The sequence below is a fragment of the Mustela erminea genome, chromosome 1 (genome assembly GCF_009829155.1).
Source record: "Mustela erminea isolate mMusErm1 chromosome 1, mMusErm1.Pri, whole genome shotgun sequence".
Classification (NCBI taxonomy): domain Eukaryota; kingdom Metazoa; phylum Chordata; class Mammalia; order Carnivora; family Mustelidae; genus Mustela; species Mustela erminea.
The window spans coordinates 198,116,027-198,134,087 of NC_045614.1; the positions used below are offsets into that span (position 1 = coordinate 198,116,027).

Sequence of the window (18,061 nt, forward strand, 5' to 3'; positions counted from 1 at the left end):
AATCTGCAAAAATAGTAAACCTTACCACTTCAAATCTTCTAAAATGGAAAAGACTGACCACATTGAATGTTGGTGAGTTGTAGAAATAATAGAACTTTTATACATTGCCGCTTAGAGTTTACACATACAACTTCTAAAGTCAACTCTTAAGTCATTTCTGAAGGTAAACATTTATGGTATGTTTCAGCAATTGGACTCTGAGGAGAAAATGCTCCCAATAGAAATGAAAACATGAACAAAAAAGATTTGTATAAGCTTTCAGAGCAGCTTTATTGATAACTGCCAAAAGCTAAAAATAACTCAAATGCCAATCAACAGGAAATGGATAAAATAATTATGTACATTGAAATAATGGAATATTACTGAGCAATACAGAGGAATGAACTGCTGAGACACACAGCAATAGGGATAAATCTCATAATCATTATGTTGAGCAAAAGGAGACATAAGCAAGTATGTGGTATAGGACTTAATTTATAAAAAGTCCAAGAACAGACAAAACTAATATATGGTGATAGAAATAAAAACAGAGGTTGCTTACTGGATTGTTTGAAAGGAAGCATAAGGAAGCTTCCTAAGATGATGCAAATGTTTTATTTGTTTTATTAATATTACCTTCAATGTTTTATTAATATTACATATAAAACTTGTCAATACTGTTTGATTTTTATACTTAATTTTACCGTATGCATTCCTTGCTCTGCATATAATTTTTACCTCAGTAAAAGTAAAGAAATAGGATTTTGAATATGAAAAAAGAAGAAAAGAACTCTATCCAAGAAAAATTTTGTCAAAAGCAGAATTTAACAGATTCTTATCAAATGTTTAATTATTACTGAACATAAATAAAAACGACAACACAAAGCAGTAACTGAAAAAATGCAAGCGGTTGCTGTCCAGGGCTATTACATCTGATTCTGATTCCCTATGATTGTCTAAGTAATTTTATTTTTAAGGTTTACCTTAGTACTACAGATTACTTTGACTCCTAATATTCAAGGCTGAGACAGAAGAGTTGTTTGGGAAATGATTACAACACAGGTTAAATCTCCAAAATTTATAAATGTCCATTCATAAAATAAATGATAACTTACCTTCCTGATCACCTCAGTCCTTTTTTCTTATGTTTATTACATCTCTTCCTCCAGTTCCAAGTGTCCCTATGTGAAAGCAACACAGATAATTCTTCAACGAAAGGTTGCTGAAGATTGTAAATAAGCACTCAGATCATGGGTTCTCAACTTGGCTGCATGTTAGAATGACCTGGAAAATTTTGAAGTGGTAATGGCTGAGTCTCACTTGAAACTCACCCCCAGAAATTCTTTTTTTTTTTTTTTTAAGATTTTATGTATTTATCTGACAGAGATCACAAGTAGGCAGAGAGGCAGGCAGAGAGAGAAGGAGGAAGCAGGCTCCCCGCTGAGCAGAGAGCCCTATGCGGGGCTCGATCCCAGGATGCTGGGATCATGACCTGAGCCGAAGGCAGAGGCCCAACCCACTGAGCCACCCAGGCGCCCCAGAAATTCTAACTTAAGTAGTGGGAGATATGGCCTCATTCAGTTAAAAACTCTTTAAGTAATGCTGATAATCAGCAACATTGGGAAACCACTGACTGAGAACTATAGTGTGTATTAGGGACAGAAACAGAGGTCCCAATACCTTACCCATGAAAAAGGCATGTTTTCAGCAGTAAATTCTTTGGGGTCCTTGGGTTTTAAAAAATTAATGTCAAAATATGTGTGGAAAAAGCAATGGAAAAAATGGAGACATGTCACCTGTCACAGGTAAAACCTTATTAACCAAAGCCCTAGCAAACCAAACTTCAGCCACTTTCTTGAGAAAGGTTGGTCCTGAATTTATTCAGCAGTACCTCGATGATGGCCCCAAACGAGCTGGGGGATTATTTCGAATTGCTGAAGAACATGCACCATCCATCATTGTCTATTGATGAAACTGATACCATTGGAACAAAAGATATGACTCAAATTTTGGTGGTGGGAAATTCAACCAACAGTATTGGACCTGTTGAACCAGTTGGACGGAGTTGATTCAAGGAGTGACGTAAAAGTTATCATGGCCACAAAGCGAATAGAAACTTTAGATCTAGCACTCATTAAATCAGGCTGTATTTAAAGGAAGATCGATTTTCCCATTCCTGATGAAAAGACTAAGCAACATATTTTTCAGATCCACACAAGCAGGGTGGTGCTGGCTGATGGTGTAACCCTGGATGACTTGACCACGGCTACAGATGACCTCTCTTGGTGCCGGCATCAAGGCAATCTGTACAGAAGCTGGACTGGTGGCTTGAGAGAATATAGAATGAAATTAACAAATAAAGACAAAAAAATCTAAATAAGGTATTCATTATAAACAACAGCAACAAACCCAAGAAGGCACCCCTGTGGGGCTCCATCTCCAGCAGACCACAGTTTCCTTCAAGGAAATGATTGGGAGTGTCCTGACTCCTCTGAAGGATGAGGTTGGGGAAGTTGCCCAAAGGAACCCATGTTCCAGTAGCTCTTTCTTAGCAGAAACTGCTGTGTATCTTTTTGAGGTGATACGTATAATACCTGCCAAGATGCCTCCATCTGCTGCTCACACGCAGTGCTTTCTCCCGAATAAAGCATGCTCCTTCTCAAAAAAATTAAATAATAAAATTAATTAATTAATTGATTGATTAAATTTTTAGAAAAGGAGAGGGGAATGTCAAAATTAGGGGAAAAAATTTGATCAGGCTGCATTGAAAGTATGCTATATTTATAGTACTTATGGATGTATCTCTCCATATAGTTTCCTAGTGGTTTCTGGATATTACAAAATACATACTTGATTTATAGAAATCTACTAATAACATTTTCCTGTCTGGCACAAAGTGGGGAAACCTCATCTCCACTTAGATTCCTTTACCTTTAGTTTTCCAAAATTTAATTATAATACCTGTTTTTTCTGTTGCTTTATTTTTTTTTAAATTTATTTTATTTATTTATTTATTTATTTTTAGGATTTAATTGTTGGGGTTCCACTCACTTTCTTGAAATTGTAGGTTTGTGTGTTTTGCCAACTTTGGCATGTTTTCAGCCATAATTTATTCAAACGCTTGTTTAGCTCCACTCTCTTTCTTCTCTCCTGTGGGACTATGAAGATGCATATGTGGAATCTTTTATTATAATTCTATAGGTCCCTGGGGCTGCGTTCAATATTTTTCAGCTATTTTTTCTCTCCATTGTTCGTAGTAAGTGAATTTTATTGCTCTGTCCTTAAGCTTATTGATTCTATCCCTTGTCATCCTACTATTGAGTTCATCTAGTGGGTTTTCAAAAGTACCTTTTATTCTGTTTTCTAGTTATATAATACCAATTTGATTCTGATTTTTAGTTCTATAATATGAATTTGATTGCTTTACAAATCTTAGTTCTGCTCTGGGATTTTCTTTCTTTCTTTTTTTTTTTTTTTTTAAATCTATTTCCAGAGAATCTGTAATTGATCACTGAAGCATTTTTATGATAGGTGCTTTAATATCCTTGTGAGATAATTTATTTCAGTCTTGGCATCAGTTGACTGCTCTTATTTATAGTAAATAAGAAGTGGTCAATCGCCCTAGGGGACTTTATCTTACTCTTTAGGCATAGATGATAGCCCACAGATTTTTTTGCTTTGTGAGTGGCTTGACTCTTTGTAAGTGAGGGGAGAAGGAAAAATTTTATCTGCCTATAGAAAGGGGAAAGAGGCTTATATACCTGCATTCCTGAAATTGTATCTTTATTCCAGACATTTGTTATGTAAATAAAATGTTTGATGGGTGCCAGATTGTCTTCTATAGACTTCTCAGCCTAAGAGGAGGAACTCTTTCAAGGTCAAGGTTCTCATTCTTCTTGAAATATAAATATTGAGGAACAAAGCTCCCTGTGCTCAGTGCTCCTTGGTGGCTTGTCTAGAAACCCTGCCAGAGTATAATCATTTGGTCCTCTTAGAGAGAAGAAATTTTACTATTATTTTATATCAGAACAATCAAGTAGATAGATGGCTACGGATCTAATTTTCATGTTATATAAAGAGTTTCAGGAGACTATGACCTATTTATAGGAATACTGAGAAACCCAGGGAAGATTTATGTCCCCACAATTAGGAGACTTTGGGCTTATTTCAGTGTTTTTGTTTGTTTGTTGAGAGAGAGCATGAGCTGGAGCAGGACAGGGTGTGTGTGTGGGGGGGAGGGGGTGGTCAGGAACAGAGGGAACAGAAGGAGAAGGAGAGGGAGAGGCAAGCAGACTTCAGGCTGAGCACAAAGTCCCTGCAGGCCTAATCCTACAACCCTGAGATCCCTACCTCAGCTGAAACCAAGCGTCAGAAGCTCAACCAGCTGAGCCACCAAGGCATCCCTATTTCATTGTTTTTACCTTTATTCTTTTAGTAAGCAGGCTCCTTATTTAGGTTTAGGCCCCAAGTCTTAGTTCACTTTTGTAGGCTAGCAGTGGACCTTTCAGAGCCTTTGCAATTCTGTCTTCGTTGACTTGGTTTGTCTGTTGCAACTGGTGCTTTCCTTTCCCTTGATCTTGCTGGGGGTGGGGCAGTTGGTGATTCCCCAGACTGGAAGATTAAAAGAGGGATTTGGTGGGTTCCACCAGAAATTCCACTTGCTCCTAACCTGAGCCAGACAGAGTCTCTGGACAAAAAAGAGGGGGATCAGGTCCACATGGACAAAGAAGCTGCTAAGAGAATTGTCTTAACATTTAGCAGGAAAAAAAAATGCTCCCCCATCAGGCTGCTTGTTGTCTGTGGGGTTCCTAACTGACCTCTTTACCATCGATGTTGTCAGAGGGATTCTCTTTTGATTCAAGAAAGAAATCAGCTTCCTTTGACTGCCTTCTGTTGCTAGGCTGGAGGTCTGAAGACAAGAAGTCTGGGTGGTCTTTGTGTGTTTGTGGGAGTATAGCCAAATTGCCTCCATGCTGTTGTTCAGGTCTTAGCCTTTTTAACCCACTCACCTTCCTATTGCCTTGTCAGTGCTCTGTCTTCACTGTCTCTTGAGTTATTTCCAGGGTTTAATAGTTGTACTTTGTTGAAAGGAAGAGGAGAGAATAGGGAGAAATGAATCTGTACTATCTTGTCTGGACTGAAGGTCCCTTACTGTACTTTAAAAGAAGTAGAAATGGAAATCTAAGATGTACTTTAGGGAAAGAAGACAACCTATAAAAACATGTTCTGAACGTCTAAAAAACTTACTGTTGATACAAGCATATAAAATTGAAGGAAAAACTGATAAAAAGGAAATTGTGACATCAGATTATTTTGTAAGTATCTTTAAATATTTGCTTTACAAAAGCAACAATGAAGCGTAGAATGTTTATTGTGCTGTGTTTTGGGAAAGAAAGATACTTTTGAGAACATTATGCCTTAAGAATTGTCTTGGGCCTACATAAAAATAGTAGCCAAAAATATATACCTTTATAAGATTTACTTATTTAAAAATATATATAGTTTTATGATTTTTAAAGGTATTAGCTTTAATGCATTTTGATGACTAAACTATTCACTACTGATATCAATCACAACCAAGGTTATTTTTTAACTGTATCTTATTATTGTCTTATTGTCATATTAATTTATGGCTTTAACTAAATGGTTTCTTTTCCATTTTCTCTTCTTTTAGCACATATGGGTTGTATGAGCCAAGAGTAAAACAGTTTTCACACTAGCAGAATGTTGCTCTATGTTCAGGGCTGGGCAAGAGATGTAATCCCACGCAAAGAGATATACTTGGATTTTGGCAGGGACTATCAGGATAAGTACACTCTCCTATTAGATGAGGATGCTCATCCCAAAATCTGGGTCCCAATCTTGTAATCACATGTGGTTTCCTGTCTGAAAAAGGTAACCTAAAGAAAGAGAATCAACTGATGGAAGGAAACCAAATTTAACGACATCAGTTGAAACTCTAAAAGAAGTTGTGTTAGGATGCCTGGGTGGTTCAGTTGGTTGAGCGTGTGACTCTTGATTTTGACTCAGGTAATGATCTCAGGGCCTTGAGATCAAGCCCCACGTCAGGCTCTGTACTCAGCATGGAGTCTCTCTCCCTCTCCTTCTGCCTCTCCCCCATACTCTCTCTCCAATAAATAATCTTTAAAAGATCTTGTGTCAAAGTCATCCATTCCTCTGAAATTCTTGATTTCAGAAGTTAACACATTCCCTACGTTAAGCCAGTTTGAGTAAGGTCTTTTTATCTGTATTCTAAATATTTGTAAATATATACAAGGATTACAGTGTGCTTTCACTTTTATTTAACTCATTATCTTTATCTCCATCTTTCCTGGAAGATTAAAGTTCAAAGAATTGGTGTCTAATTTAACTGCACAGGTTTCTTTCTGAGGTGTGGTCAGTTGGTAATGACTGAATATAATTTCTCTCTTTCCGCTAGCTATTTACTTACAGATAGGGTACCCCAGGAGGACACATAAAAATAGTGGTCACTCTTCATTAAGAGGATCAGAAGGAAACTGGGCCATCTGTGATGTTCCCAAAGGTAAATAATAAGTGGATGTCAAACAAATAACAATGAGAAACCCCGGCAGGGTTTTTAATGTTCTGATAATAACAGAAGCTGTGAGTGACCTATGCTGTAACGGCCATAAATGATCATGAACATGAATGAGTCATTAAGGTTTTGCTATTCAAAATTTTACTCAAAATAGAGGACATCCTAGGATGGGAATGAGGTTGAGAGAGAATATACTTGTATTATGGATTATAAAAATTTTTTCCTCAACAGCATACATTATATCAAAATTGAAGCCTTTAAAAAATAATTATGCTGTTTAAATTCTTAGCCTTTCCAGATTTACAACTCTAAAATACTTTTTAAAAAACTATCAAATAGCTGTTTTCTGACTCCAGCTATATGATTTCAAGTGGATATTTCTTGTGGACTATTAGGTAGGTCATCAGTGAAACCAGATGTGTCCTCACACTTTGTGTGTCTTCATACTGTCTCATAGCCAGAGAGGTGGCAAACCCGGTGACAGGCTTTTATTCCATGGAGGAACTAAATGATCATACCCACATTTTCCATTGTGGTTTCCCTGAAGTTGTACTCAGTAGCAGATCAAGTACATTATTTCTATTGCCAGCAGTGAGCTCATTTGGAAGAGATTCAATTCCATGTCAAGGACAATAACCTTCCTTGTTCCGCTTTCCATTCCTGTCCTATTTTGCACACACACACCCCTAAATCAGCCCCATACACCCATATACCATAGGCTTACAAACTGTTAAAGCCTAGTCTCCCAGCTTCCTCTCTACCCACTGTCCCAAGCTCCATATGTTTCATTTATAATGGGATCTCTATTCTCATTGCCTACACCACAGAACCTCTCAGGACCTTGCCTGTGGTGATTCTCCTGTCGAAAATGTTCGTCCTTTCTTCTCAATCTGTCAAGCTCCTTTCCATTCCTATGGTCTGGCTCATGACTTAGTATCTATGCACTTTCTGTCCTGACCCAGTCGCTCCTTCCCTCTTCTCCCACAGTACTATCTCGTGTCTTTATTTTATTTGGTTCTGATTCCTCAACAGACCAAACTGAGCAAGAAGAGAAGTTGTTCATTTGATATAGTTTCCTTGACTGGTGATTTGTTTTTTACAAGAAATCGTTCTCTAATGATTCAGTGATTTAAAAATGATTCCAAGACAAATGGAATCATTTTAGGGGGGCAAATCCTTTCTAAGGCTGAAAGAGGGACTAAAGGATGTCAATGAAACCTCTTCAAAATCATTGTGCGTGTTTGCTTATATACACAAGAAATCATCATTTGATCAGACACATTCTAAAATGTCTCCCATGGACAATAGAGGTTGAGGACCACGGCTCTAAGGATTACGTAAGAAAGCTGAGGATCAAGCAGCAGTAAGAAACGGCTCTCTGTTATTTTTTCATATGTTTCTTAGGATTTCTTTCTTTTTTTATTGTGGCAAAATATAAATAATATTAAATTTCCTATTTTAACCATTTCAAGTTTATAGTTCTAAGGCATTAAATACAGCTGACCCTTGAACAACACTAGTTTGAATAGCATGAGTCCACTTATGTGTGGATTTCTTCCTATAAATACAATATGGTTCTGTAAATGTATTTTCTCTTCCTTACGGATTTTCTTAATAATATTTTCTTTTCTCTAGCTTACTTTATTATATGTATATAATCAATCATATGTACAATATACAAAGAATGTGTTAATTGACTATTTACATTATTGGTAAGTTTTCTGGTCAACAGCAGTTATTGAAAGATTTTGGAGAGTCAGAAGTTATATGTAGATTTCTGCCTGCACTGGAGAGCCACGGTCCTCACCTCTGTGTTGTACAAGGGTAAACTCTATATTCACATGTGCATCTTAAGGTTTTTTTTTACTGGATAACATTTCTACAAAGGTCAAACTAGATCATAATGCTTTATTTAATTTGATTTTAAAAATGACCACAAAAACTCAATTATTACTAATCCCTAATAAGATTTTTAGAAATGTTGGCATGAATCAGCAGTCTCAAAGATAAAACTAAAATTGGAGTTCAATTATGGGTTTTGACATTTTAAAATAAAAGCAGTCCTTCTATGCTTTGCGCATAATGCTCTGTTTTGCAATTAATGAATGATTCAAAAGACAATGCAAAGGGATATCAGTATGTGAAATACGGTATACCTCCAATTAAATCATTAATCCATCTCTTTCTGCCCCAAACTGAAAACAAGCTAAAAAAAAAGATGTGAAGAATAATATTGTCTTGTGTTCTTACAGGATAAATTTAGACAAACTATTAAGGCATACATTTCTATATATTCTATTCTGGCCTGATGGCACAATTGTGTCTTAAGTAAGCAGGAATTACAAGAAAATTAATGTCCCATTTTTTGGTAATGAATAAAATTAATGATATAATTAACTTTGTTCATTTGATTGATTACCTCTTATACTAGGCTGTGAGTAAAGTGTTCATTATTTTTTTTTTAAAGATGTCATTTATTTATTTGAGAGAGAGACAGTGAGAGAGAGCGTGAAATGGGAGAAGGTCAGAGGGAGCAGACTCCCCATGGAGCAGGGAGCCTGATGCGGGACTCGATCCCAGGACCCTGGGATCATGACCTGAGCTGAAGACGGTTGCTTAACCAACTGAGCCACCAGGCGCCCTAAAGTGTTCATTTTATTCCCAACTACATACTCAGATAACTCAGAGCCTGGTCACATAACCAGACTTCAATATGTTCTTGGTAAAGGAGTGTTTGTTTCATGCGATCTTTTCCTCCCCTTTTGGCCTGGCTTCTCTCCTACTAGCTTCCACCCACCCTCATGCCTCTCTCTCCTCTAATTACTTCTTATCACCAAATTTTGACACATTCTCTGCTCTGTTTCCAACATCTTTCTTTTTTTTCTCTCTCAGAATCTCTATTTTTCCTGTCAATGTACATCTTTCCTCAAATATATGTGATTTCATACTACAACAGAAAAAAAAAGCCCTGTTGCTTTGTCTTCTTATAAACAGAATATGCAATAAAAATATTATTGTTATGCAATATCCTTTTGTTCCTCTTCTGAATTATTCAAAAGGTAAGATGTTATAGATGATTTTTTTATTCTTAAAATCAAAAAAAAACCTCAATTTTTTTGTTTGTTTTGCTCAACTTTAGATTTTTCTATCCTGTGGGTTTGGAATCCTTGATATAAAAATGATCTATATATCACAGAAACGTAGGGTGAGAAAAACATTACTGAAAGAGAGATCAATCTTACCAATCTAAGCAAAATTAACAGACATGTACAATTAAAATTCTTGCATTAATTACATAGCTTTTTAATGAGCTAAAAATCAATTATGAGTTTGTGTAGTTGCTTCAATTATTGATTATTAGAAAGTGATTTTTCTGTATACCAGAATCCTGACAACTATTAAAGTAAATTTTTACACAATGAACTACGCATAGACACAAAATAAAACAGATAAACTTCTTAAGCTTAAGGTCCTCAACCACATGTAAAACCAAACAATACATTAATTATAAACAAAATCACGTTCTCAAAAAAATTTGAATTAGCCCCATTACACTTATGTGATATGTACAGTTGATATACTGAAATTAATAACATTGATGTTGGGTTTGGGAGTAAAATTCACCTTTTGAATTTTACTTCTTTTCCTGATCATTGCTATTCACAACAATATATTCCCCTTTGAGATGTTTCTATAATTGCTATGAATATACATCCTTTACAAAATTAGTTTTTTAACAGTTCCCCAAATCTGGAAGGACCAATTAATTCAATAATACACCCACTAAATATGATGATTTTAAATTAATACTAGTTCTAAAGACCAGTTACAAGCTAGTAAGTAAAAGGACCATGGTCAGATAATATTCTCCTGGAAATATAAAGGTTTTGTGGCCTGGTTTTTGTTTGTTTGTTTGTTTATTCAGTTTGTTTCAGTTCAGTACGTTTATACTAGTTTGTGCTTTAGGATAACTTAAATCTTCTACCTCTTTCATTTTTTTCCCTCAGTTTAAATCACAGTGAAATCTTTGCTTGAATTTTTACCATTATATGATTTTTCTTTTACTTGTTATAGACAAGCTCATACACAAAAGCAAATAAATAAAAAAATCACATGGCCATGTTTGTTTACGAAGTTTACATCTAGTTTTACAGAATATTTTGACAATGATTTTTTTCAAGATTATCATACAACTGAAAACCCATGGTTAAAAATACAGTAGACTGGGGCACCTGGGTGGCTCAGTTAAGCCTCTGCCTTCGGCTCAGGTCATAATCCCAGGGTCCTGGGATCAAGCCCCCCATCAGGCTCTCTGCTCAGCATGGAGCCTATTTCCCTCTCTCTCTCTGCCTGCCTCTCTACCTACTTGTGATCTCTGTCTGTCAAATAAATAAATAAAATCTTAAAAAAAATAAACTAGACCTCTGTAGACCCCTAAAACATTTCAGAAGCCTGTAGGAAGTACTTTTGTACACTAATAAGTTAAGTCCTAAGTAGAATATTAAGAAACATGTAGTGAAATGCCTTCACTTTGTATAGATTCTAAAACAAAGATCTAGGTAAGTTAAGTATGTAACAGCATCACACCACACCATTATAATCCACAAAAGTAAGAGTCAGAATCAGCTCTATCTGATTCCATGGCCTTTATTCTCCCCTTCACTGCTGATCAGTTTCTCCTGTTACTTATTTTGATATATACTTAGTGACACTATTTCACTACTTTGGTAAATACAGCTCAGCATTATGAACAATCCACCAGCTATTTGCAAATATTATATTAAATTCCAAGTTAAAATCCTCCAATATCCTTCCAAGTGCCACTAATTAGGTGTACAATAACCTTTCAAAATTAAAAGAAAAAAAATTAACTCAGCAATGCTGTCTGTCACTTACTTCTCTTTTGGACAGTGTTCGAGTTCATAGTGCCTTCGAATGGAATCCCTAAGAAAGTCCTGGGATTTAAAAAAGAGGGGGCAAAAGCTCATAGAAATTTCTATACTGTGTAGATGTGCTAAGATTAATAGGACTGGGAATTCCTTGGGGTGCCTGGGTGGCTCCGTCCTTAAGGCCTCTCTGCCTTAGGCTCTGGTCATGGTCCCAGAGTCCTAGGATTGAGACCTGCATTTGGCTCTCTGCTCCAGGGAGCCTGCTTCTCCCTCTTCCACTCTCCCTGCTTGTGTTCCTCTCTTGCTGTCTCTCCCTGACAAATAAATAAATAAGTTCTTTAAAAAATAAATATGACTGGGAATTCCCAACAGAGAGTCATAAAAAGAGAGGGGAATGGAAGCTGGAAATTTGGAAGAGGACGATTGCTTACCACAAACATTTGATCATTTGTTCATTGTGCCATGTTGCATAATCATTGTACCCAGCTTTTCCATCATCAAAGAATGCACCATGACGTTGTTTGAGTTATTCTCCTTTATTCAATGAGTTTATCAGTTTGTACTTCATCTGTGTTTTTACTTTGAACGTCTCTCTGTGTTTAGCACCATTAGATTGGAAACTGCTATGGTGAATCTGAAATGGTATGGAGGCAATGGGAAAGCTGTAGTAAAGGAAGAAGAAAATTATGAGATATTTGATCTCAGTGGCAGTCAATTTTATATCTGGTCTTTAATGGAAAATAAGTGAACATTCTTACCCCTGACCTTTCACTTTAAAGTGAATTACTGTTATATATTTTCCATCATTACTTTTTCCTCTAATCTTTTTTTCTCATAGAATGCAATTGACTTGAATAAAATCCTATCTTTTCTGAATCTCAGCATGTATTCTGTTTGAGTGTGGATGGTAAGTTATTTTTTTCCTACAGCTATCTAACATGGATGTTCTTAAATAGCTTCAGGATAAATGTTAGGGCTTCAAAGGTTTTAGTTTAGTTGTTTTTATCTTACCTTTAGCATGTTGTGAGCCATTTTTCTTAAAGTTGAAAAGTCTATTCCTTTAAAATTATTTGCATTAACTAAAAACAATGTATCCTAACTTTTGCTGGTATGGTCTGTATCAATTACGCCCTAAAGAGTATTAGGGTAAGTCAAGGCTATATAACAAACAACTAAGGAAGTATTGAATAGTCATAATAAATTAAAATATTTCATAGGGTATTTGAGACTAAATCGACAGTCAATTAAAACTGGAAAGAAGCTATTCTACAATATGTAACATAAGAAAAATGAAATCTTACTGTAACAGAAGAATGTTGTTAAATATTCATAGGAGCGCATATTTGCTATAGGAAAGTAAATATTTGACCTCCTCCATGCTTTAGACTAGACACAGTCTCAGACTCATGTCACTAGTATGTCCATGTGACCAGTTTAGGAGGATACCAAGACATGTATGGGTCTGTAAAAGTGAGATAGGGCATAAAGGGACACGTTTTCTGTGGAGAATAAACAAAACAAAACAAAACCAAAAAGTCTTTTTCTGCCTAGTACAGCCATGGATTATGGTCTAAGAAGCATCTAAAGTATGTAGTAGCTTCACAGCTTTGGATGCTGGGTAAACTGACTAGTGTGCTTGCTCTTTGTCCATCTACTTGTTCCCATAAGCTGAGAGAATGTCCCCCACTTATCATTTTCCTAAGGATCAGACTCAAGTATGTCCTTATAGGAGACGAAGTAAAGAAGATCTGTATGCAACATTACATCAAGATTAATGGCAAGGTCTGAACTTATACAATCTACCCTGCCAGTTTTATGAAGGTCATCAGCACTGACAAGACTGGTGAGGATTTCCATCTGCTCTATGACAGCAAGTGTTGCTTTGCTGTTCATTGGATTACACCTGAGGAGGCAAGTATATGTTGTACAAGATGAAAAAGATCTTTCTGTGGACAAAAGGAATCCCTCATTTGGTGACCCACGATGCTCACACTATCCTTTATCCTGATCCCCTCATGAAGATGGATGACACCATTCAGACTGATTTGGAGACTGGAAAGATTACTGATTTCATCAAATATGGTAATCTGTGTATGGTGACTGGAGGTGTTAACCTGGGAAGAATTGGTGTGATCACCAACAGAGAGAGACACCTTGGTTCTTTTGACATAGTTTACATGAAGGCTGCCAATGGCAACAACTTTGCCGCTCAGCTCGCCAACGTATTTTATTGGCAAAAGAAATAAACCATGGATTTCTCCTCCACGTGGAAAAGTACACACCTCAGCATTACTGAAGATAAAGACAAGAGACTGGTAGCCAAACAGGGTAGTGGGTAGAATGGTTCCTAGGTGGCGTGATTGGAAGTCTTTCTCCTTAACTCAAGATCATATAACATGATAAAAAACAAAAACATAAACATCCAACTAAAATTTGTTCTACTTTTATTGTCATTATATACTGACAATTCCAAATAACGTCAGTGATTAAAGTGTTCCTCAAAACAGTGACTAATGCTCCCATGGCCTCTTTCCCTTGGTATGTTAGTGATGAGGACTCAAGACTAGAGCCTGCCATGAGTGGTATGAGAGAGCACATTTGACTACAGAACAAAAATGGAATCTGTGGGTCCCGTGGTCATTTTTTTCTCTTTTCTACTCTCATGAGTTGAAAAGGAAAGACCTGGTGCTTTTTCTCTGGGTGTTACTTACGTGGATTTCATAATAGTCCTTTTCTTAAAAATTTTTATAGCCATAAGAGAGGGCTAAAACTTGAAGCAAGACTGGAACATCAAGAAATTTATTCTAGGGAATTTCTCAATGTACTAAAATCTCTTAACATTTATTTTAAAAGGTATTGTTAAATTGACAATATTTAAATTTCTAAATTTATAATATTTAAAATTTATTTTAAATTTATTAAAATTTATCTTGAAATTTATTTCTTTGTTACTGACATGGAGAGTTTGGTACAAAAAGAAAATTTTAAAAATGCTTGAATCTTTGATGAAATAGTGGTACAATGTTACAGATATAGTTATACTTTAGTTGGCTTTGGCGCAGAAAGTTTCTCATTCTCCATCTATGTTAACCCCTTTCTCAAGTTCAATTTATTTCCCCCTTTTCTTTCACATGAAAAAAAAGAAAAAGTCACAGACTTCAATTTAGAAGCAGTAATAAGAAATAAATCTTCTGAGATTTTGCTTTAATTAAAAAGAGCTGTGTCTGCTTACCATTTTTTTCCCCTTTCTACATGCAGTGATTCTATTATCAAGGATGCTAATGGACAGAGAAGTGGAATGTGTGCATTTAGATATGGGTACATGGACGAGAACAAATATTAATTTAATAGTTTTACATTACTTGGGAGGCTCTGTATATTATAATATTTCCCATTACAATTAGGTATTATATTGAGATACTCAATTTTTAAATACTTAATTATATTTTCAGAAAGGCAAAGATACTTCCGGAGGGAAAACCCATAACTGTCTTTTCTATTTTTCCCCCAAATGACTTTCTTTTTAGAAACACTGCATAGTTTTTTTTTCTCAAAATATTTATGACTCAGAAGAATTTCAGAAGCCGCCTCTCTAGATCTAGAATATAGACAGTTAAGAGGGGATGGGTCCCTCAGACTATTCCATATCATGTGGGATATTGGGAATGTTCTTGCTGTCCAGGACAGGACCCACTAGCTACATGTGACCTCTGAATATTTGCAATGTAACTAACATGGTTAAGAAAAATTTAAATTTTGTCATTTTCATTCATTTAAACTTAAATGGCCGCAGGAAGTTAGCTGCTACGCTATTGTTCAATGTAGCATGTAGAGTGGGGCGTTTAAAATATACTTGCTCTGGAAGATGATTTTTCTCCTCACTATTTAATAATACCAGGAAAAGGTACTACTTTCCTGTGTATATTTTAACCCATAAAGACTGGACTGTTCCATGAATCAGTATACCCTGATGTTCTAGTGGCTTAACAGAACAAGTATTTGATTTCGTACTCTATGCCCAGCCTGCCTGGGGGTTGAGTAAAGGACACTGTGCTACCTCATGACATCAAGGGCTGCAGCTTCTGTGAGCAAAGAAATGTGGATAACTCAAAAGGGCTCCTAACTGACTCCCACCAGAGTGACACATTGGACTTTGCCTCACAATTCATTAATCAGAGTAGTCACATGGCCCCAAGGAACCTCCAGAAAAGTTTGGAATCTTGGCAGAACCTAGAGCAAAGAAAGTAGATAGTGGTGAGCAGAAGAAATCACCAGTGCTCTGTATTTCACTTGTGTGATCATGAACCCATCAGAGTCTTCAACTTCCTGTTACTTCCTTCCCTTAAAACAGGCATATGAAAGCTGATCTCCTAGAAGTACTGTGAGGATTAAATAGTGTTATCTGGTGGAAATGGCTCATAGTAAATGTACAATAAAATTCAGTTCTATTGCTTTTTTAGGTCATCGTTCATTTTTTATGCTTTTTTTTCCCCTTTTCACCATAATATTATCTACTTGCAATTTTACTTGATGTTATATTTGTAAATTTTTTCCTAATAGGATGAGAAGATTATTCAGTGACACAAAATTAAAAGAAACATGAAATACGAGAATAATTGTTGACACAAAGTATTTATTACCTAATAGTATACTTACTTGAGAATGCAGTTAATATAGAAATGCATATAAAAACTGGAAAAAAGTGTATGATCTCTTGGTTACTTTTTTTCTTTACTCTCAGTAGTGAAAATTTCATAAATCTGAAATACTCTGCAAAATAGAACCACACATTGTTTTCAGGCATAGTGTGGGTAATTTTGGGGTGAAGCAAATGGAAAATTAACCATGTGTAGTGAATACTTGAGTAAATATTAGAATGAAATATGTTTATATAGCTAGAGGGCAAGTTCCAGCTTCTCCTAGGCATAGTTAAATTATGCATTCTTATTTTACAGAATATGTGACCTTTATATTGTGCTATTTTGGAAATGGCATCTTTTCATGATTTTGGTATGAAAACGCCATGTGTGGGGTGCCTGGGTGCCTCAGTCCTTAAGCGTCTGCCTTCAGCTCTGGTCATGATCCCAGAGTCCTGGGATCGAGCCCCACATTGGGCTCCCTGCTCTGGGGGAAGTCTGTTTGTCCCTCTCCCACTCCCCTTGCTTGTATTCCCTCTCTTGCTGTGTCTCTCTGTGTCAAATAAATAAATAAAATCGTTAAAAAAAAAAAGAAAGAAAGAAAGAAAGAAAAGAAAGCACCATGTGTGTTCTTATTTAATTGTGTCTAATCAGATTCTAACTACTATTTAACAGTAATAAGGCTGCTTGATTAGTGTCCTTCATTTTAGTGATGGTTCAACCGTGATGGTTACAGTCTTTCAAATGAGTATGGTAGAAAGACAAAAACAGAAAAGCTCATCTTAGTTCTTGAGACTGAGACAACTTGACCAATGTTATATCTCATTAATGCCCCATGAGAGCTGAGGAGAGCTTTAGTCTCATTATGGTGAGGATCTTCAATGCCTTCTGGTGAGTGTTCGATCACAGTAACGTATTGTGGAGTCACCCTGACCTTCCTCCCTTTTCCACCTGCTTAGATATCCTCATACCCACTGTCCTCTTCACACACACACACACACACACACACACGCACACCAGTGCCTACTCCTTTCTGCATTTTCTTTCTTTTTACATTTCTCTGCTGTAGTTCTTAAAATGGAGACTATTGCCATCCTGGTTTGGACACAGATATATTCCAGAAGGGCCTATGTTATGATGACATGGCCTCAGCCACTATTGTGTTTCATTCGAGACTAGCTTGAGGCTGAGGCACTGCAAAGAATAAGCCAAGTCTGGTACAAAAAGCTCATCCTTTAAATAAGTAATCTCATTTCCCATAAGCTGCTATCTGCTGTTCTCCTACCCCACATTTAAAAACTCTATGGCCCCATACCCAAACTTGAGAAATCTGACCCAGATTTTATAACGTCTTCAACTATGAAGGTTAATATCCCTTTTGGTATAATTTTTTTTTTAAGATTTTTCATTTATTTATTAGACAGAAATCACAAGTAGGCAGAGCAGCAGGCAGAGAGAGTGCGGGAAGCAGACTCCCTGCTGAGCAGAAAGCCCGATGTAGGGCTTGATTCCAGGACCTTGAGATCATGACCTGAGCCGAAGGCAGAGGCTTAACCCACTGAGCCACCCAGGAGCCCCATGGTATAATATTTTTAAGCAATATTTCCCAGCATTCAACTAGAACTTGGAACTTCCTAAAACTTAGTAAATGTAATTTTAATATAAAGGACTTAATTTTTATTTAGGTAGGAAACTGAGTTTCCTAGATGCCACTTTATTTTCTGTGTATGTTTGTACGTGTGGGCAATGTTTCAGCCCTATTAAATCACCTTGTTATGCTTATCCTTGTATTTGAAGCACTGAGCCCAGGAGAACATCACTGACAAGAAATAGCTTCTATTTCAATTACTTTAAAATTCAGTGTTGTGTCCCTAATTTTCTTGGTACTACTTCTAAAACTAATCAGAATATGTTTTTCTGTCTATCTCAAAATTAATTGTGAAGATATGTACAACCCATGGAATCTCTCATTTGTTCCTTTTCCAGGTGGTAAGATT

General features: G+C 36.3%; 2 pseudogenes; both read left to right on the top strand.

The window, feature by feature from the left end:
• Positions 1-1,768: 1,768 nt before the first annotated feature.
• On the top strand, positions 1,769-12,175 carry LOC116592040 (annotated as a pseudogene).
• Positions 12,176-13,005: 830 nt separating this feature from the next.
• LOC116567337 lies at positions 13,006-13,766 on the top strand (annotated as a pseudogene).
• The last annotated feature ends 4,295 nt before the right edge of the window (positions 13,767-18,061 follow it).